The sequence below is a fragment of the Lynx canadensis genome, chromosome F1 (genome assembly GCF_007474595.2).
Source record: "Lynx canadensis isolate LIC74 chromosome F1, mLynCan4.pri.v2, whole genome shotgun sequence".
NCBI lineage: Eukaryota > Metazoa > Chordata > Mammalia > Carnivora > Felidae > Lynx > Lynx canadensis.
This window is the reverse complement of record NC_044319.2, coordinates 53,958,289-53,980,236: the sequence shown is the minus strand read 5'-3', so window position 1 is coordinate 53,980,236 and position 21,948 is coordinate 53,958,289. Positions and strand designations below refer to the sequence as shown.

The following is a 21,948-nucleotide window of genomic DNA, read 5'->3' as shown; positions in this document are numbered from 1 at the left end:
AAGTAGCAATGGAAGAGAAGATAGATTACTGTGTCCTTCCATACATTAATTGAGATGGCATAGGGACCATTATTCATTCACATTGAGCAACCTGAACAATACCAACTTCTTTCAGTGGCAATTCTTTGTCTAATTGATTTCTTCTGTTTTATAATGCTGAAATGCAGAGAGTCCTTTGGATATATGATGCTGATGTCAGAGTGCTCACTTTAATCCACAAACAATGGATTGAATTTGCCTCAGTTTCCTCATTTGTAAAATGGGAAATATAGCAATACCTGTCTCTCAGAGTGGACTTGACAATCAAAAGAGGTAAGCTAGGTGAAGTGCTTCAACCAAAAAGTAATACACAAATGGTCTTCAAATTGTTACCTCTGACAGCTTTTACCAAGATGGATGCACCATCCTGAAATCACACCTACTCCAGTGTCATTAAAATCTATGGAAAATACAGGTTCAGGAGGTAGAAAAAGAAATGGAAATCTATTGGAGGATAAATATTGTTTCCTGGTAACACTAACCACTAGAATCTGGGGAAGGGAGAGATGAGGAAAAAGAGGGTAAGACAGAAGACAGAGTGAGCCATATTGAAGGAACTAAAAATTTAAAAAAAAATGAAACTCAAGGGATTACTGAAAATTCCAAGAGTAATATATTTCCATTGACAAGAACTATAGGTTTATAATTAAATTTGAATTTTTTTCTTGACTGTCATACCTAGGAATGTTGAAGATTTGGGGCCAGTTATTTTGTAGAATCTTCTTCGATTTGGGTTATTATGTTTCTTCATGATTAGATTCAGCGTACGCAGCTTTGACAGGAATATCACAGAAGTGATATCACAGTTTCATTACATCAATCAGGTGGCACATGGTCTCCCCTTGTCTCATTACTGATGACATTAGGTTGGCCACTTGTTGTGGATATCCACCAGGCTTCTCCACGATAAGGATAAGGTTGCCCTTTTCTGCTTTGAGAGTAATAAGAACTTTGTGAGGTGATAATCTGATACTATATAGATATTCCATTCTTCATCCAGCCTGCATATTATTCATTTATTTATTTATGTCAGCATGGATTCATGGGTTCCTCTTTCATTCAGTGAGTTATACCCCATTGCTGTCATCATTTATGTGGTGCTCAAACTGTCTCAGACTTATCCAGTGGGGTTGAGGGGGATGCTCTTCAAGCTGGCTTCTTGTGAGTTACTGATATGTTGCTGTCATTCTTGGTTCACTTTTGTGCTTTTCTGGCCCAAAAGGACAATCCAGGTTTATTTTCTACTTTCTGTGTCATGGACGGAGCTAAGAAGCTTTAGTTCTTTGTGGTATAGAATGGTCCTAAGAAACCAAGATCTAGACACTATTGCTATTGGGTTTTCTAACACCAAGAACCAGTCTTCTGATTCTCCAAACACCACCTAGGTGTCCAGCAATTCACTTCAGTTCTGCCTCCATCTTTCTGGAGTTCGCATCAGATTTGACATGTTAAGGGCTCAATCACACAAAACTACTTTACTTTATATGCCCATCACAAGTTCCAGGCTACCCATACTTTTGACCAACTGGCTATAAATGGGATGTTCTCACACCCCTGTTCCTTAGGTTTTATAATTTGCTAGAATGGCTCCTAGAACTCAGAAGAAACTTCACTTATTATCACTGATTATTATAAAGGACATACTTGGAGACTAGTCAAAGGAAGATATGTATAGGGCAAGGTATGTGGGAGATTCTAAAGCTTCCATGCCCTTTCTGGGAACACCATCCCCCTACTTCAGTGTGTTCACCAACTTTGGAAACTTGGTGGTTCAGTCAGTCTTCAGTCCCTGTCCCCTTCCTGGAGATTGAAAATTCCAAGCTTCTAATAACGGCTTGGTCTTTCTGGTGACCAAACGTAATCCTGAAGTTAACCTGGGGCTTGCCAAGAGTCTCCTTATTAGAACTTAAGAGGCTCCTATCACTCTTATTTATCACTCAGACAATTCCAAGAGTTTTAGGAACTGTGTGCAGAGAATAAGAACAATGAGTAAATATCTTTGTACAATACCACAGGTATTGTTTGATTGTTTGTATAAATGGAATATCATCTTACCACAGGGTAATGGTCATGTGTCAGTAAAGCTTAAGCTTTAGAAGGTCACATGTCAATAAAGCATAAGCTTTAGGAGACAATAGAAGGAACATATATTTAGTCTTTAGTTACTGAATATGAGTCTATCTGTGATGCTGTGTTGTGGCTCATACTCTCTTGTGGGAAATAAGGTTGGGTTTGTAGTTCTCATGTTACACTTTCATAATCCATAATAAGATGTCAGGCTATATTGTGTGTATTTAAAGACTTGAAATCACAGAATAATATTCAGTCTTTTGTTTAGAAGCTGGTTCCCTCTTCCAGTTTCCCCATTTAGGATCTAATTTTGGCACTTCCTTTGAACTTTGTCTTCTTTTCTTCTCTCACATATTCAGTTGTGAGTCTTGTGGATTGCTGCCTCTCACTTTGTTCCCATTGACTGCAAGTCCTGGGGGTGGGGAGAACATGGAGGTGGGAGGATCAATGAGTGAGTTATCTGCTTTCCTTTTATTTATTTCTTTTTCTATTTTTTCTTCTTAAAAAATTTTTTTTAGAGTTTTGGAAAGTATATGCTGTATGTGTATTATACATATAAATACACACACACACACATGTAACTTAGAATTACAAAACCAAGTCCAAGATCTTGGTTACAAGTTGCTTAGCTCTGAGCCTACAAACTGGAGATAGTAATCCTATACCCACAGCACTGAGTTATAAGAATTAAATGAGATGATCTATATGAAAGTGCTTGGTAAAAATTAATAATTCACTTGGATGCTTTTACTTACTGTGTTCCAAAGTCTTTGAAATAGAGGTGATTGCTCACGCCAGTCAGAGTGGCCAAAATGAACAAATCAGGAGACTATAGATGCTGGAGAGGATGTGGAGAAACGGGAACCCTCTTGCACTGTTGGTGGGAATGCAAATTGGTGCAGCCGCTCTGGAAAGCAGTGTGGAGGTTCCTCAGAAAATTAAAAATAGACCTACCCTATGACCCAGCAATAGCACTGCTAGGAATTTATCCAAGGGATACAGGAGTACTGATGCATAGGGGCACTTGTACCCCAATGTTCATAGCAGCACTCTCAACAATAGCCAAATTATGGAAAGAGCCTAAATGTCCATCAACTGATGAATGGATAAAGAAATTGTGGTTTATATACACAACGGAATACTACGTGGCAATGAGAAAGAACGAAATATGGCCCTTTGTAGCAACGCAGATGGAACTGGAGAGTGTGATGCTAAGTGAAATAAGCCATACAGAGAAAGACAGATACCATATGGTTTCACTCTTATGTGGATCCTGAGAAACTTAACAGAAACCCATGGGGGAGGGGAAGGAAAAAAAAAAAAAGAGGTTAGAGTGGGAGAGAGCTAAAGCATAAGAACCTGTTAAAAACTGAGAACAAACTGAGGGTTGATGGGGGGTGGGAGGGAGGGGAGGGTGGGTGATGGGTATTGAGCAGGGCACCTTTTGGGATGAGCACTGGGTGTTGTATGGAAACCAATTTGACAATAAATTTCATATATTAAAAAAAAAAAAAGAAATAGAGGTGATTGTGCTTCTTCCAGCAGCACATATACTGAAATAGAGGTGATTAATATATTTGAGATGTCTGGACTTAAAGGCATTGAAATTATAGTTATTTATTTTTGTTTCATATAAGGCAATGCCAGACTTAATTCACAATGATAAATTTATTAATAGAAACGGTCCCAAATGCCTTGGTTGTTTTTTTGTTTTTGTTTGTTTTGTTTTGTTTTGGTTTGGTTTGGGTTTTGGTATTGTTGTTTAACGTGGTAGTTCCTTACTCTCGGGTCTTCACATATTAAACGTTATGGAAGGAACAGTAACCCAAGGATACGAAAGAATTAACAGCAGTGTAATCTGCAAGTTTGCCTAACTTAAATAGTATTGATTTCATGTGCTAAAAACCCTAACAATCCATGGGCATCCATCAAATTAAACCACTAGATTGAAAATAAAGGTGAAATCACAGGTATAATGCACTTATTTATTGATATTGGTTCAAATTAATTGATGATTGAGCATTAGCCAGGGTGAGCCCATGTTAATGTAGTATGCACATAAGATACGGAGGAATTCACACAACTATCTGTGATATATTTGATACTCATTTCAGATTTATACTGTTGCTGCTAAAATGGCATTTCACTCTGTGCAGAGCTCATGCAGTTTCAAAAGATGTTTAATGTAAAATTAGGATTAATGGCTCAATGTAACCTTTCCAAATAGAGTCATGCTTAGGAAATGAACACACCTCAGCAATAACATACTGCTTGCATGAACGCTAATTCTCGTGTATTATGTCCAGAGTAAGCCTGTAGGCTATCCCTGCTTTAAAAAGGTTTATTACTAAAGGAGAGGAAACTATACGTGTTTCTTGCTGCACAGTGCTTTTCTTGCAGATTCCTTTTCTTTGTTTCTTTTGGAATAGTTTTATTTAAAAATATGAATTATTTTTGTGAAATTCTAAACATAAATGCTTTTATAAGAGCGGGAAGGGAGGCAAGCCTTCTCTTGTGACAATTATTGTCCTTATTTTTTTATTTATTCATTTTTGGGTTAATTTAGTCTGGCTAAAATTACATACATATTCATGTTTCTTAATAAGAACAAAGCTTTACTCTTGGTTATTTTCCATAAATTTGTCCTCATAAGCAATTTGATAGACATGTACTTTAACTACTAGAATACAAGTTCACAGTGAATCCATAGAACTTGGTTTCAGATCTGTAACTCATTAACTCCGTCCCCAAAGGTCCAAATGCTTCTTTATCAGATTACAATAAAATTGCTACTGCTTTCTTTTGAAGTTTCAGTGTGGGCGCATATTTCATCGAGGGGTAGATTGTCTGTTACTAAATGTGTTAAGATTATGAATGTCATTTCATTTTGGTCCGAAACATTGATTTGAAACAAAATTAGGGATGATGAAATGAGTTATAATTTTTCAAAAATGATTTTTTTACTCAGAATTCCATGGAATATATGTCTACCTGTTTTATGATAAATATACCATTATTTTACTTACAATGCCAGTTTATCATATATGTATACACACACACACACACACACACACACACACACATGAGATTTATAATACCCATTCATATTGAAGTACTAATAATGTGATGCTTTTTATTAAACTTTCAGTTATCATATGGGATTGATTAGACATCAGATACAGGAGACTTAAGTAGGACAAAACATCTCAAGTATACGGAGGTGCTAATAAAGGAAGATTTTGGAAACCCAAAAATTAACTAAGGTTATCAACTTCTTAGACAAGTAGAACTTGACATAAAGTTCACTGTGATTTCACTTAATAGTTTTATCATTATTATATATATGTATTCATTTATATTTATTTATTGTATAAATAATTTATTATATTTATAATATACATATAATTATAATTATATATTTAAATATTTATATTATATTATTATATATTACATTTTAAAAATAATTAACACATCTTTTTAATGGCCAAAATTAACGCACCTTTTAACCTTGCCACTAATGTACTTTAAAAGAAAACGTTAACTGTTGGTTTTCAAAATGTAGTTGTTTCATCTATGGCAAAAATATCTTTTGAAGTCCTTATTTTAAAATATTTTTGAAGTATTTTTTATTCCAGATGCCTGGAGAGATTGTGCTGAACTTTTTGGTAAGGAAGCTGAAACCCAAGTAGTTTCAGAAACTAGCCTTATGCCAAAAAGGAAACTAGAAAAGTTGTAACGATTTCAGTTTTTAATTTAAAGAATCGTTACTCTGGTTGTGAATTATCACTTGTATATATTCACATTTCCTTAAAGGAAAAATGCAGTATTGGTACTGTGATTTCTTCGAAAGTATAAGGACTTTTTAAATATTAAAGAGTTAGCTTGACTCTTATTATTTTCATTGGATTCAATTATTGGGAATGAGAAAGCTTATATAATCGGTCCTATATTTCTATTTATATTGCATTATTCAATAGCAACATGTTATTCAAAAACAATGTTATTTACACACAACTATAAGACATTTATTGACATTGTTTGGAATAATTAATACCCTACTTGTAAAAGGTTCTTTTTTCTCAAATATCAGATTTCTTCCCCCATTTACTTATTCAGTGAATGTTTTAGGATTTATTCACTTCCTTATTCAGTCCTAACTTGATTTCAAGAGAAATTTTACAATTAGGTATTCTAAATGCAGATTTGGCCCTCTCTAAGAAGGCAACATATGATTTAAATTGATATATACAATATTTGATGTACCCATGCTAAATACTTTGCATGAAAATTCAGAACATGTTAGCAGTTTATTAAATGTGATTATGTAGATTTACAGAGCTCATGCCATATTCTTTATTTTCCCATTTTAAGTATATTTCAATCTCGAAAAAGAAAATCCATAACAAGTACCAGTGAAACATTAAAAATACCAAGTAGTATTTTTTGTAGGTATTTTTTTCACATTAATACCAGGCCACTATCATATCTTACTTAATTTTTAAAAATTTTCTCAATTTTGGACTGAATATGTGCTGATAGATTAATTGAATTCTCATTTTGTTAGAACCAATAATTAAAATAATTCCAGTTACTTTTATTTTCATCCTTATTAAGAATGGACTTTTACTGAACATTTTTTGTACCATGAGATCTGGAACATTTTAACATGGTCCGGTATTTAACACACAATTGGTCTTAAAACAACTTCATCACATGTTGATATTCTTGAGTCATGCCTTCAACAATAATAAATAAATCATATTATGGACGGATATGTAGAGAATTATAGAGCAGAGTTCTATTTTCCCCATCTTAATACTAAGCTAATAGTACTTGTCTTTCTTTTTTTTTTTTTTATAAGTAGCAACTGAGACATATGTAGAAACAATGTGAAAATTTTAAAAGGATATGCAAATTTTTTTATGATTGCTGGGAGATTATTTGGAATTTGAAATAATTTATTTATTTATTTTTTTTTTTTCAACGTTTATTTATTTTTGGGACAGAGAGAGACAGAGCATGAACAGGGGAGGGGCAGAGAGAGAGGGAGACACAGAATCGGAAACAGGCTCCAGGCTCCGAGCCATCAGCCCAGAGCCCGACGCGGGGCTCGAACTCACGGACCGCGAGATCGTGACCTGGCTGAAGTCGGACGCTTAACCGACTGCGCCACCCAGGCGCCCCGTGGAATTTGAAATAATTTAAATAGTGGCTATTCACAGAATGTTCCTGAGTTTACTGATGTATTTATGTTTTCTCAACTGTAACGTAAAAGTTCTTAAAAACAAAGTACACTGATTTACAAAAAATATAATTTCATTGGGGCACCTGGGTGGCTCATATGGTTGAGCATCCAACTGTGGTTCAGGTCATTATTTCACGGTTTGTGAGTTCAAGCCCCGCGTCAGGCTGTGTGCTGACAGCTTGGAGCCCGGAGCCTGCTTCAGATTCTGTGTCTCCCTCTCTCTCTGCCCCTCCCCCACTCATGCTCTTTCTCTCTCAAAAAATAAGTAAATTTTTTTTAAATTAAAAAAATACGTATATATAATTTAATTTAGAAAGATTTGATCAGTCCTTACATATGTACATAATGCATATGTATGTGTATAAGTGTGTATGAATATATATAAATTTAAATTGGTTGGGCAGACAGGAGAAGTAATGCAGAATGAGAGGGAGAATGACTTCTGTTTCTCCTCCCAAACACATTGGCTGTGTTGACTCTCTCCCTTAGGGTGTGCTTAAATGCATGAGGTAACTAAGATAAGACTATCCAAAACTTTTTTAGAAATCAAAATATCATATGTTTTCCAGTCTCAACATTGGGATGGAAATTTTATTATGACGTTAAAGTCTACTCCTCCCACCCACAGATAAGTAAGTAAGTAAATAAATAAATATAAACGTAAAATAAAGTCTATTCCCAGGCTGCTTGATGGGCCACTTGCTGTGCTTTCTTAACCTACCATGTGATGACTTAGTTTCAATTTCTTTGTCTTTCATTTCATATCATTTCCCCCAGTATTTCCTGAATGCTGAGAGGGCCACCAGGAAGCCCCTGGAGAGGAAAGGGACATCTCATGCTGCCTGACGGCAACCTTCCTGACTGATCAGGGCACTGTGATGATAAGTTCCAGGGCATTTCTGTCTTTTCTCTTGATGGCAGCAGAGATGAGATGGCAGCTTTGAAAAGCAACTTTCTGGAATACATACTACTAGAAGAAGCCAGAGGTCCATGTTGCTGGGATGGCTTGATATAATAGGGGTTATGGAATACCATTTAGTTCCTCAGATGTACACATTTGGCTTTCCTCTGTTAAAAATGAGTCTGGGGTGGGTGGGGGGGTGCGCTGGGTGGCTCACTCGGTTAAGCCTCTGACTCTTAACTTCGGCTCGGGTCATCGTCTTCATGGTTTGTGGGATCGCACCCCATGTCGGGCTCCATGCTGGCAGCATAGAGCCTGCTTGGGATTCTCTGCCCCTCTCGCCTGCTTGTGTTCTCTCTCTCTCTCTCTCTCAAAATAAATAAATACACTTAAAAGAAAATAGGTCTATGTTTTCCTGCACTCAGCTGCAAGATATGTTGGTTCAGGACCTATTGCTGTCCAGTGTGTGCCATGGTCTGTCTAGAGACGCACTTTTTTACCCTGTGTGATGCTCTATTCGGCATATGGAAAATCATTCATGATGCACTTGCATATTCTTCATAACATTTCACAGAAGAGTGATTTTTGCCACCTTCTTTCAAACTTACCGGTTTTATTTTTTAAACACTCAAATCTTTTCAAATTAAAATTCTTTCTCCTTCTCACAATATCTTTGATAGACAGTCACTCTACTGCGACCATCTCCCACCCACACTCACCCCCTCCAGCTTTCCATCCTAGCAGCATCTTCTGGTCCTCTGTACTTTGTGACCTACTAACCCAGGGAAAGCACTGTTCCAGCCAAATTCCTTCTAGGACTGTTCCAGAAAGCATTCAGCATCATCTTACTCCTTTGCCACTTTGAAGACCTTCTCTTCCATATCATGCAACAAGTTGGGGGAGAAAGGGTGTAGGCCAACAGAAAAATGATTCTCCGCCAGCTAATTCCCAAAGATGATTCATCTGGTGTAATCTCAGTGACAGTGGAAATGTGCCAGTTGTATGACAAGAATTGTCATTTCCAAAAGAGTTCACAAGGCAGAAAGATGTTCCTTCAAAAAGTGAAAACATTTAGCACACCTAATGGGTGAATTTAAAGAAAGCCTTTGCTGCCATTTACAGTAAATTACCCTGGAGATCTGTGCCTAATAAGAGATTCTTGAAGAGGGACTGGCAGCCCGAGGGCCGTCAATTAGCTAAAAAATTGTGCGAACACTTAAATATTGGGTGATTTTATGTAAAGGTCCAGATTGCTGGCTTCTTTTGGAAAGGGGAACTCTGATAACATCAGACTTGCTATTCAGTTGTGCCGACCACTCACGAGGCGGTACCACATCAGGGCTGGCCAGAGGCTGTGCGCATCTGTGGGACGAGTGCACTTTCATTCCCTGCAGTACATACAGACCCCTCATTTTTTTTTCTTTTTTAACACATAGCCCATTTCACCCCATGTAGTTGTTTGAATTTGCAACTCCTGATATAATTATCCACATAAACACACGTAACACGAGTTCTCTTTGGATGGAAAAAACTTGCAAATATAAAAAATTCTCACAGGGGTGACTGGGTGGCTCAGTTGGTTGAGCATTTGACTTTTGATTTTGGCTTCATTCATGATCCCAGGGTCATGGGATTGAGCCCCACCTCGGACTCCCCACCGAGCGTGAGCCTGCTTAAGATTCTCTCTCTCCCTCTCCCCCCTCCCCCCACCTCTATTTTTTTTATTATGTTTATTTATTTTGAGAGAGAGGGTGCAAGTGGGGGAGGTGCAGAGAGAGAGAGAGAGAGAGAGAGAGAGAGAGAGAGAGAGAGAATTGAGAGAATTTGTCAGGAGCCCGACATGGGGCTCAGACTCACGAACCATGGGATCATGACCTGAGCTGAGATCGAGTCAGACTCTTAACTGACTGAGCCACCCAGGTGCCCCTCCCTACCTCTAAAATAAAAAGTAAATAAATTTTAAAAATTCAAAACACAATTTGCCCAGAATCATTTGACCAGCCAAATCATTATCAGGAAAATAAAGAAATTGAAGAATATCTTCTATATTTAGAATTGTGTGTGTATCTTTCTCTGTACTGTCTATATATTTTTGTATGTGTGTGCATATACATAATGTGCACACACACACTACAATTTCTGAAACATGGATGGCTGTAGAAGTGGAGATGGAAGATTACCCACTGTGGTATATTTACCGAAATCTGATCAACTTAGTCAGATGCCTTTTTCTTTTTAAACTCCAGATGAGATTTAGTTAAATAACACAATAGCCATTAACTACTCATTGGTTGCTTTCAAAATATCCATTATTAGGTCATCTTCTCCTCTCCTTAGCATAATGTAGTGTCTATATTGTAAAATGCACACAAATCTGTAGCTGTTTATGATTTTCCATACTTCATTCTCCATAGTGATGTGCAACAGGCATTGATCTTTTCCTAATGCAGTAATAAGCTAGAAGCATTTTTCAAACATGGGCACTTTATTTGCTTTATTATGTCAAGAACAAAAGGAAATGCATTTGGCCAAGGTCAGCATGAGGGGAATGCTAAGACCTGGACCAGAAAGCCTACTGCTCTTCTGGTTCATTAATGCTCTCCATTTGGCTCCAGTCTTCCCTGATTTAAGATATGAAGCATGTTGATGTTTCCAACTGCCAAGCAGTTGCCGTACTCTGAATCTGTGGGTCAGTTCCATCCTTTTAAATACACCCATTTCATTCATAGAATCCTAGAACTGGAAGAGAGCATACCACACGATCAGACTCATTCATCTGCTTCCAGGCAGAACGACAATAAAAACGTCTCAGAAAGAGAACGGTTTTCTTCATTTGTCAAGTTTCCCAACTATAGGAATCTATGATCTTTCTTGTTCAATATTCAGGATCTAAATGTAATTATCATTAGTAAGTTTTCTTATTATCTATCTGAGTTTTTCCCAGCAAACTAAATGCTGGGTGTGTGTTTTGTTTTGTTTTTTCTCATATTGTCCAGGATGAACACAGAAACATTTAATTCTGATGTCTTACCATTCAGAAACTCCTTTTTTTCAGTGCTTCATGCTATTTTGTTACCTTTAAATTTTCTATCCCTTTCTAAAGTTATTATAGATTAGTACATTGAGAAAAACACAACCAACGAGAACTATTGAAACAATTGTCAAGAGAGTCATATCTCTCTGTGTGTCCATGTGGGGTTTCAAACAAACAAAAAGATGAGAAAAAACTAATTATTACATAGCGATAAAAGATATTGTAAATTTATTTTTTTTATTTAAAATGTTTTTTTTTTTTTGAGACAGAGAGAGAGAGCAAGTGAGGAGGGGCAGAGAGAGAGAGGGGGACAGAGGATCCAAAGCGGGTTCCATGCTGACAGCACAGAGCCCAATGCGGGGCTTGAGCTCAAGAACCACGAAATCATGACCTGAGCCAAAGTTGGACACTTAACTGACTGAGCCACCCAGGCACCCCTACATATTGTAAATTAGTTTGTTTGTTTGTTTATTTATTTATTTATTTATTTATTTGTTATTTATTTCCTTCCTTTCTTCCTTCCTTCCTTCCACAGTATTTTTGAATGTCTATGTGGCAGGCATGTGATATATATACTTCATATGCAATGGTGAGCAATATACAGTTCAAACACACACCAAAATCACTTTTGATCAGTTGAAACTATTTCAATTAGCATATAATTTCTCACCATACTCCCTCCCTTCATTTTTTTTGTGGAATGAATCTGGATACATATAATAAATAAAATATTTTGAAGTTTGAGGTTAGTCCAGACTTTTTGGGTTTTGTATTTTTAGGTTTTGTATTTCAAAAATATAGAGAGAGCCAGTTGACAGGGAAGACTTAAGAAAATGTAGCTGGAAAATGGCACACTTTTCATGGGAAATCTGCCTCCTCCTACATAAGGTAGTGACATTGGAGTCTTTATCCCCAAAATCTAGTCTTGAGCTGCCTTTTGACTGGAAAAGTGTGTGTGTCTTTTCTTGGCACACTTTGGGATTTCAAGATGCTTCCTAATATTAAAGACCATCGGAATATGGACTCCTGAACAGTCCTGACTCCTCATGTAGCATCTATACACAGGAAGTCAATCGGGAAACTCACCACCTGGTGCAGGTACAGGCTTTCTTCAGCCAGAACCTAATATATTTGGCATCTGGAAATATCATTAGTGTTTTCTATATTCTTTCCCGCACTCTTCACGTGTCCTAATTTGAGAATAAAAGTAAAGACTGTGGCCTATACCTGCCATAACTCTTTAAATGTACAGTTTTCTTGTGCCTCAAAGTATGCACTTCCCCGTTTGTTATTTTCCTTGACAGAAAAATGTGATGTGTTTACATTATGTGTATCTCTCCCCCAAAATTTCAACACTGTTTATCAATTAAGCATGAATCTAGAGTAGATATTTATTAAAACCTAGATTCTCAGAGTAGTAAAATAAATATGTCATTGAACATTTGGCTTGAAAACTGGATGTCAATTTTTTTCTTTTTATGTGCATATTATCTCCAGCAAATCAAACCAAATTGATAGTCATCTTGCTGAAACCAGGTAGAACGGAGATTCTGAAAATATTCAAGAGATAAAAAGATGATAAAAGGAAATTAATTGCACAAGAAACATTACTTAGCATGTCTGTTATTGATAGACTTTTTTAAAAGATGTTTTCAAAAGTAATCTCTACACCCAACATGGGACTTGAACTCACAACCGCGAGATCAAGAGTCACCTGTTCCACTGACTGAGCCAGCCAGAGGCCCTGTTCTTGATAGTCTTTTAATATATTTCTTTATTTCATTTTAGTGAATATATCACTTATATAAAGGTGCTTTCTGGGGTGTCTGGATGGCTCAGTAGATGAAGCATCTGAGTCTTGATTTTGGCTCAGGTCATGATCTCACAGTTCCTGGGATCAAACCCAGCGTCGGGTTCTGTGCTGACAGTGTGAAGCCTGCTTGGGATTCTCTCTCCCTCTCTTTCTGCGCTTCCCTCCCCCAAATAAATAAATAAACAACAACAACAAAAATGAAGGTTCTTTCTTATTATCACTGCCAGTCATGAGTCTCCCATCCCAGTTTTTCTCATGAGGTCTTAAATTCCTCAACAATCAAATTTGTTACCTTTGAGGGAGAAAAATTTTATTTTATTTTATTTTTAGGGTTTCCAAATAATTTATCATCCAAACTGCACTTTTTTAAAAATATAATTTATTGTCAAATTGGCTACCATGCAATGTATACAGTGTGCTCTGGGTTTGGGGGGTAGATTCTCGTGGTTCATCACTTACATACAACACCCAGTGCTCATCCTAGCAAGTGCCCCTCCTCGACGTCCATCACCCATTTTCCCCTTTTCCCCACCTCCCCACAAACCCTCAGTTTGTTCTCTGTATTTAAATCTCTCATGGTTTGCTGAGAGAGAAAAATTTTAGCTTGAAAATGTGTCCACAGTGGTCACATGCTGTTGTGAATGTCTCAGCATCAAAGGCAACTGGGAATGTACTGATCCTTCCATGCTTGTTTTCTCCACTTCTGCATGTCTACAATCCTCATGCTATCTTTCATACTTCCTCTTGTTTTTCTTTTTCTCCCTTAACTTTCCTCACAAATATTTAACAGCACAAGTAGCAGGTGAATAGGCATTAATGATGGAATATAGAGTTAGTTGAGAAGGGATGAAAACCATTGCGTTTTCTTTATTTCGTATCAGACCCTGAATCAACCCATTGTCGATTCTCTCTCCAACTCCGTTTTTATGTTCCTTACTTTCTTGTCTTGGTCCGTTTGGGCTGCTATAACAGAATACTATAAACTGAGTGGCTTACAAACAACAGAAATTTACTTCTCACAGTTCCAGAGGCTGAGAAGTCCAAGATAGAGGAGCTGGCAAATTTACTGTGTGGTGAGTTTCTGGTTCTCTGACCCTCTTCTCTCTGACCTCCCGTGGCGGAAGGGGCGAGGGAGCCCTCTGAGGTCTCTTTCAGAAGGGCCCGAATCCCACCATGACAGCTGTACCTTCATGACTTAATCACCTCTCAAAGGCCCCGCCCACCTCCAAACACCGCCACATTGGGGGTTAGGTTTCAACACATGAATTTTGGTGGGGCACAAACATTCAGTCCATGGCACTTCTCACTGACTCCACTAAAGACTTACAGTGGAGCCGCTAGACTCCACTATTTTCCTCTCCAATGAATGAAATAAAGTGACCATGGCTTTCGTCCCAGCCACTCGAAAACTAGCTTGTTTAATTTCATATTTAATTCATTTTTACAGGGTACTGAATTCTGCATAAATAGTGCTTGTGCTTTTGTTTACACAGAGCATCCCTGTGGAGTGCTGTGCACACTGTTATTACTATTATTATTGTATTAAACTTATTGCTGCCACTATCACAAGAAATTAGAAATAAGTGTCAGCACCAAAAGAAAATTTGTCACTGGTATGAAATTCGGGCATGTTTGCATTAATATTATATTAACATTTAATCTCTCTTGAACTGATTTTTTCCCTACATATTTTATGTGCTAGATATAATTCTTTTTCTTCTTCTTCTTCTTCTTTTTTTTTTTTTTTTTGCATGGCCTGGATATATATATATATATATATATATATATATATATATATATATATATATATATTATGTTTCTTTGTACTAGATTTACTTTATTTTGAATCTCAATTTTGCCAAATCACAATCACCAGAAAAATATTATTAAACATCTTGTGTCACTATGATGTCTTATCATTGGCTCTCAGTATCTCTGCTTGAGTCTAGTAGTACAATTTATGTTACCTTTGGCGACTTACTAACAATTTGGCCAGGACTTAAAGTTTTCTGCTGCTAAAATGACCATACGCTTCTCTTTGAAGCTTCAAAACTGTCTTTGGGTGCCCAACTGATCAAGAGTCAAACATAATGAAAACAAATGACCGCCCCCCGCTGCCCCGACTCACTGCCACTTTTCCCTGTCACCTATTCCCGCCCCCCGCCCCCAACCTGTATTCTCTTTGAAACCTACATCTGCTTTTTTGGTCATTAGACTCCACTGTATTCCTGTCCATTGAATGAAACAAAGTCACTCTGGCTCTCAACCCAGCAACTTGTAAGCCAGCTTGGTTGATTTCATATTTAATTCATTTTTACAGGGCATTGAATTTTGCATAAATAATATTTGTGCTTCTGTTTACACAGAGCATCCCCATGGGGTGCTGTGCACTGTTATTACTGTTATTATTGTGTTAAACTTATTGCTGCCAGTGTCACATTTAATTGTGAATTAGTAGAATCACTTCTCCTGATGTTGATGTGCAACCACATTTCATGTCCTTACCCACTAACTCACAACTTTATTCATATGAGAAGGCAATTTTGAAAAGGATAAAGGGAAGAGTCGCCAGTATTAAATAGTAACAAGACAAAATAGAGTTTAGAGAGGCGTAAGTCACAGCAGTATCTCTTTCAGTGGTTTATGCAATTTTTAACAGGCAAAAGAAGGAAAGGGGAAATCTTTTTTTCTTTAAAGGTTGTCTCTGTGTTTAGCAAGTGCAGGCCGAGCGTGCTCTCCCTTTCTCTCTCTCTCTCTCTCTCTCTCTCTGTGACATCAAGCAAAGTAAGAAATAGTGCCTTTTGAATAGGAGATTTCCTTTAATTACATTGGGGAAGTGATAATGGTAGGTATTGCATGTTTAATGTAATGTTCTGGGTGCCCCTTTTTCTTTTTCTTTTTTTTTTTCCTTCACAGCCACCTCATCTTGAGCAGAAATAAAAGGTTCAAGGCTTGTCAGCATCAGTTTATAGATAGCTGTTTAAAAATAATGAGATATTGGGTATTGTAAGGCTCAGGGCCGTCTTGCCAGACTCATTTATTTCCATTCACCTTTTGTCAGAATTGCAGACAGAAGACATTCAATTAAAACTTGTCACCTGTTGCAGATGACCTAATTTGTACTTGTATGTGTCATAGATTAGGGCTGCATGCTTCAGATGAAGCAACTTTACTCCTGATGGAACAACATTTCCCCTGCAAAATATTTTGTCTATGGTATTTCAAATTTCTATCGTTTTGATTTCCGCTCCAATCCAGATTATAAATTTAGCACATACCTCTGAAGCAGCCAAGCAAGAATGGTGAATCACACCTTGAAAAAAAGGAGGAACTTCTGTAGAGTTATGCCCTATGCAGGAAACTCTACAAATGTATTTTAGATGCACCTTGAATCTGAAACAGAGGGAAGCCTTTGTAATTTCCTATGCAAGCCTCACATGTTTAATAGTCCAGATAGCTATCCGGAGACCAAAACGAAAGACTTCCCCTTGCTAATTGTTAATTCATCTGTAGAGCAAGGAAGCTTTAATGTGAGCCATGGCTTTTATTTCTTTTAGTGACTGAGGACTCAGTTAAGAAAAAAAAAAAAAGCCCACCTAATGGATATGCATTTTCTCTCCCTGTGTGATTTTCCCCTTTTATTTCAGCAGAACTTAAGAGTGTTTCCACAGGCAGCCAGTCGATTTCCAAAGTTCCTGAAATGTTGCCATGATATTCCAGCAGAAGTAAATGTAACCCTTGGGCAGGGGTGTCTGGGAGAAAAGCTGCTGTTTGGACCTCCCTCCTGAGCTCAAAATTCAGCCAGAATGTTGCTCTGCCTGCGTGGCCCTACGGAAGAGGCTTGTCTAATTTGCAATAACATTTTAAGTAAGAACAAAGAAATTAATTTCTTTGGGCCCCTGCCTCAGTGGAAAAGCAGAGTAACTGAATCTTTTAATCACTTTTACTTTGTCTACAGTCTCATAGCTGTGAATTTTTTAGAGGCAGCTCACCCTTTCTGGAATGATAGATGCAAAATCCCTAGCCTTTTAGTTGAGTAAAAATATCCCTTCCCCCTGCTAGTCTAGTGTTCTGCCCACCTCTATACATGCACCCCCATATCATGATGCGAGTATTGTTTACCATGATAATCAGGTTTTATCTGCCTTCAGTTCTAGCTTTTGGAGTAAATACCAACTGTTCTTTTCCAAAAATAGAATTTGATGGTAGGGAAGCGGTGTAAACATAGTGCTTAAGAGTGTGGGTTCTGCAGCCATTCTCCCAACTCCCAGGCCTGGCTCTGCCTCTCCCTAGCTCCAGTTTTCTCATTTTGTAAATGGGATAATAATAGCACCCGCCTCATAGGATTGCCGTAAGGCTTAAATGTGTTCATATATATAAAACAATTAACCCGCTGCCTAGAAGGTAAATAAGCTCTTGACAACCAGTGGCAGCGGGTAACTGGCTGAGATTTTGGTTTATTCCAAGACACTTCGTGCAGAGATTGATTCATTCAATTAATAATGAAGACATGGCTTGGGAGGAAAATGTAGGTACGAGGCGTCGAAGACTGCTGAATCAGGAAGAGGGACTAAACCAGGAAGCCAGGTTTAGCAATATCACTGTCTATTTTGAGAAGAGGCTATGGCAGCTGAAGATACCTAGGGGTCGGTGTGGCTTATTTTCTCATGTGATCCTCAAGAATTTAATATGATCAGATTCTCCCTGGAGTATATTTGTGAATACACAAATAATTTTCACTCATCCCATTAAGAGAAACCTCTAAATATGCACAAGTACTCTAGGTTAAACTGGTACACTCTTTTAGGACATTGTCCCAAAGGAGAACCCCATCAGAGGCTGCCACTAAAATGACCCTCGGCGGTGTGTGATACTACTAATCTGCCTTAGCTTCTTTTCCTGCAGCTCCTCAAAGGGATTTTCTCTATCCTCTGTTTATGACGGTTCCCTCACAGGAGTATCTGGAGAATTGAAGGGCCCTCTTAGGTACCTGTCTTCCCAAAGGGAAGGGGCGTGGTTTCCTCCTGCAGCAAAGGGAACTGCAGGATGGGGAAGACATCAAGTGGAAGGGAAAACTCCCGTCCTCTCCGCCTTATTGTTTCAGAAGTCCTGCTTTTCTAGTCCGATCTCAAAACTCACTTGCAAGCTACGTTTGGTAGCATTTATTTAATACAACCCTTTATTTAGCATTGATTAAATTAACTGATCTTTTTAAAAAAATTCACTATCTTTAAAAAAATAGTATCACTTTAATGTGACTGTGTGCATCTTTCTTAAGTGTTCCAGGAGTCTGTGTAATTAATATTTTTAGCAAACCTTTGCGAACAACATTGTAAAAGGCTGGTCTTTAATATAGGAAAGTAGGCTAGGGTATCCTTGTATAATTCTCTGAAGGGGAGATTTTTTATTATCCTATGAAATGTCTCTGACTTTGTGCTATTAAAAATGTGAAAAATACTTTTGACTTTGGACTATATAATATTACAAAAATTTGCATTTGGGCATAAAATGTAGACTTAAAATGAGCTGACCTAAGAAGACCTTGTGTTGAACTGTTTCACTTCTTTTGGCGTTTATTTGCCTCACGGCGTATTTTTTTCCTCCTTGCCCTCTTCTTGCTTTCTCAATTTTGTAAATTCTGACAATGTAGAAGATTTGTAATTCCCTTGTGGCAATGTAGGCACATGCAGTATTTGAAAGAAGAAGCAATGTGAAACATTCTACTTGGTAGGTAATGCCAACTATTAAAATCTTTTTTTTTTTTTTTAAAAAGCAGTCTCCACATGAATAGAAACTCCAATTGCCTTCATTAACTTCAAAACCTGTCAAACATTGAACATTGTGGGTATCTTATTTCCTGGGAAAAAAATCTTACTTTTCAACTTTTCCCAAACTGGTTACAAGCGAAGTCCAAACAGATTTTTTTTTTTTTTTTTTTTTTTTTTTTTTTTTTGTATTTCAGGTACTAAAGAAGTAAAAAGACAGGCTTTTTCACCTTCAGTGGACATATTCCAATTAGATTGATATTTTGTTATGGCGAGTCTGGATTTCCCAGGTCCTGGTCATACATAGCGTTGTTTTTCTTTGTTTCTGCTAAACAATTTGGAGGGCACCTGAGTGGCTCAGTGGTGAAGCATCTGACTTTGGCTCAGGTCATGATCTCATGGTTCGTGGGTTCGAGCCCCACGACGGGCTTTGTGCTGACAGCATGGAGCCTGCTTCAGATTCTGTGTCTCCCTCTCTCTCTGTCCCTCCCTCACTCACACTCCGTCTGTCTGTCTCTCTGTCTCTCTCAAAAATAAACATTTAAAAAAAATAAAGTATTTGGAGACTTTTAAATACATTAGGTTAATTGGATAATTATCAGTTGTCTACCTTGTATTGTGTGCTTACAGCTAAACTCAGGGGTAGCATCCTTATTTTTTATAGAATTTGGATTAGCTTCTGTATCTAGTCTAAAATAATTACATACCTAAATGATATTATTAATGACAAGGATGAACAGTAAATAGAATGGGACCAAATATTTCTATAAATCTCTTCGACATCAAATGAGTATCATTATTTGTCTTGTATCCTTTGAATTCTCTTACCACTCCATCATACCTCAGTCTATTTCCCTCAGAATTGAGGCAAGGTAGACCGTCAAACTCCATGGGAATAGATTTTTAATAAATGATCAGGATGCAAAATATATTTCAATAAAGTAATACAGCAGTATTTCAACAACAAAACAATGATAAAATGACAACTTCCTTATTTTCCTTGGCATTTTAAGGTTTATAAAATATTTTAATGATGCATATGTATAATATCCAAACATATTAACACATTATATAAATACAATATTGAGTCCTTACAGAAAGACAGCAGGAAGGATATTGTCTTTATGTCTATCTTATCTTTGGAAAAATAGATAGGTTAAGGAACTCATCAAAGTTTACAAAGCCGGTTAATAAAAGAGCCAGAAAAAAACTTAACTATCTGACTTGCAAACTGTGCTTTATTTTCTTTTTTTAAATGTATTTATTTATTTTGGGAGAGAGAGAAAGAGTGTGTGTGCCCAGGGAAGGGGCAGAGAGAAAGAATCCCAAGCAGGCTCCACGCTGGAGCCCCATGGGGCTCAAACTCATTAACTGTGAGATCACTATCTGAGCCGAAATCAAGAATCAGACACAACCGACTGAGCCACCCGGGCTCCCCTGCTTTATTTTTTTTAACTTATTTTTCTTATAATACTTAGGAATAAATTACTATGTTATTATAGTTGGAGACATTAAAGGGGGGATCTTCAGTCTTTTCACAAAATCATTACTATAGACAAGGGACTAGCTGATAGGGATATAGAAATTGATGATACATACTGCTTTTTGATAGATGCAAGGCAATACATTTTAGACTAGATAATCCAAGAAACTTTCTATAAAATAGGAGTAGTTGCAACAATTACATTAAATTACTCTTATTTGGTGATTTTTAATATCTTTATTTTTTCCCTTGAACCCTCTTCATTTTTTTTTTGTAGATACCTGTTTCTTTTTTAACACAAAGTGTCATTTGTGTGTTTTCCTTACTAATGAGAGATTGTGGTTTAAACCTATGTGCCCTCAAGTGCAGTAGAGGTAGAATCTTTATTTACAGTGTTTGATTTACAGTATTTTAAACTTTAGTAGCCTTACATTTTGATTAAGTATTTCTGTTCTTTGTACTCTACCATTTATCTCTACAAAATCAGCATCCTAATGGGAAGAAGCGTAGTATCCCAGTTCTGCAGTTTCTTTTCCACCAACTTTTCTACACTTAAAATCAGATGAACAAGGGAACAGAACTCTACTGTAGGCAGAAAGTACTTTAAAAACAGCAATATGGACGGGTACCTGGGTTGCTAAATCGGTTAAGCCTTTGATTCTTGCTTTGGGCTCTGGTTATGATTTCACAATTCGTGGGTTCGAGCCCCGCATTGGGCTTTGCGTTGACCGCTGTGGAGACTGCTGGGGTTTCTCTGTCTCTCTGTCTCTGCCCCTCCCCTGCTCGCTGTCTCTCTCCCTCTCTCTCTCAAAATAAATAAATAGACTTTTTTTTTAAAGGCAGCAGTAAGAAAAACAGCTTCTTTGTAACTCACGGGTGCTACTATTTTCAGTAAATACTTAGACACTGTACTAATTTCTTTGTTTTGTGAAATTTGCTGTGGAAACCTACTTAATTGCTCTTGAAGTTGTCTCCTGATGTCCTTTAAACTCTGCTTTGATATTTCAGTATGACATTTCAGGCTTTATCTAGAACCAAGCATATGTTTCTGTGTTTCACGAAAAGATAGTCAACTCTTAAAGCAGTATTATGAAGCTAATATGAAAAATTGTGTTTTACTTTATCTCGTGGTTGAATTAAGTAATCCTGAACATTCGAGTGTATGTATTCACTTCAGGATTCCCTAGAGCTGTATCAGCCTTTCCCAAACGGTTTCGTAAAACACAGAGAACCCACCATTCACATGTTATACATGATGTTACTAAATAGTCCAAAAACAGGATCTTTGGTTAAATTGATTTGCAGAACATCGCATAGGCTGTATCTCCTTCTGAGAGTTTTGCAGAGGTCATTTGCATATTAAAGGCTCTGAGAGGCCTTTTCAGTAAAATAATAATACTGATGATGCTGTTAAACAAAATCTGTTTTCTAAACATTTTGAGAAATGCCAAAACATGTACAGTGAATTACTTGCTTGAATTTGTTAACGGATCATGTTACACCGTTTTATCAATTAAGGTGCAGCCTAATATCAGAGTGAGTCTCTCTCCTTGCTCTTACTCCCAAGCCACTTCTTCATTAGATAAAGGTTTATATGG

General features: G+C 37.2%; 1 protein-coding gene across 5 annotated transcripts in view; it reads left to right on the top strand.

Annotated features, from left to right (window-relative positions):
• ESRRG (estrogen related receptor gamma) overlaps positions 1 to 21,948 on the top strand; it is a 438,667-nt gene that overhangs the window by 352,555 nt on the left and 64,164 nt on the right. The window lies entirely within an intron of this gene.